We start from the raw sequence: 1461 nt of genomic DNA, 5'->3' as shown, positions 1-1461 counted from the left end.
TTCCTAAAAAATCCGTCCAAAATCTTGATGACCACAATCTCTTGTATTGTACGTTTTTTCCACGTGTCTTGACATTCAATGTATTCCTGCAAAGTTTGGTGAAGATCTGAGTATGTAGTTTTTGACCTTATATGGAACCTCCTATCTGAAAATTTGAAAATTCTTAAAAAATTCGTCCAAAATCTTGATGTCTCCAATCTCTTGTTTTGTACGTTTTTTCCACGTGTCTTGACATCCAATGTATCCCTGCAAAGTTTGGTGAAGATCTGAGTATGTAGTTTTTGACCTTATCTGGAACCTCCCATCTGAAAATTTGAAAATTCCTAAAAAATCCGTGCAAAATCTTGATGACCCCAATCTCTTGTTTTGTACGTTTTTTCCACGTGTCTTGACATCCAATGTATCCATGCAAAGTTTGGTGAAGATCTGAGTATGTCGTTTTTGACCTTATCTGGAACCTCCCATCTGAAAATTTGAAAATTCTTAAAAAATTCGTCGAAAATCTTGATGTCTCCAATCTCTTGTTTTGTACGTTTTTTCCACGTGTCTTGACATGCAAAGTATCCCTGCAACGTTTGGTGAAGATCTGAGTATGTAGTTTTTGACCTTATCTGGAACCTCCTATCTGAAAATTTGAAAATTCTTCAAAAATTCGTCGAAAATCTTGATGTCTCCAATCTCCTGTTTTGTACGTTTTTTCCACGTGTCTTGACATCCAATGTATCCCTGCAATGTTTGGTGGAGATCTGAGTATGTAGTTTTTGACCTTATCTGGGACCTCCTATCAGAAAATTTGAAAATTCTTCAAAAATTCGTCGAAAATCTTGATGTCTCCAATCTCTTGTTTTGTACGTTTTTTCCACGTGTCTCGACCTCCAATGTATCCCTGCAAAGTTTGGTGAAGATCTGAGTATGTCGTTTTTGACCTTATCTGGAACATCCTTTCTGAAAATTTGAAAATTCTTAAAAAATTCGTCGAAAATCTTGATGTCTCCAATCTCTTGTTTTGTACGTTTTTTCCACGTGTCTTGACATCCAATGTATCCCTGCAAAGTTTGGTGAAGATCTGAGTATGTAGTTTTTGACCTTATATGGAACCTCCTTTCTGAAAATTTGAAAATTCTCAAAAAATTCGTCCATAATCTTGATGTCTCCAATCTCTTGTTTTGTACGTTTTTTCCACGTGTCTTGACATCCAATGTATCCATGCAAAGTTTGGTGAAGATCTGAGTATGTCGTTTTTGACCTTATCTGGAACCTCCCATCTGAAAATTTGAAAATTCTTAAAAAATCCGTCGAAAATCTTGATGTCTCCAATCTCTTGTTTTGTACATTTTTTCCACGTGTCTTGACAGCCAATGTATCCCTGCAATGTTTGGTGAAGATCTGAGTATGTAGTTTTTGACCTTATATGGAACCTCCTATCTGAAAATTTGAAAATTCTTAAAAAATTTGACCAAA

Source organism: Lepisma saccharinum, unplaced genomic scaffold (genome assembly GCF_977018435.1).
Source record: "Lepisma saccharinum unplaced genomic scaffold, izLepSacc3.1 HAP1_SCAFFOLD_148, whole genome shotgun sequence".
Lineage (NCBI taxonomy): Eukaryota > Metazoa > Arthropoda > Insecta > Zygentoma > Lepismatidae > Lepisma > Lepisma saccharinum.
Note: the sequence above shows the minus strand (reverse complement) of the source record.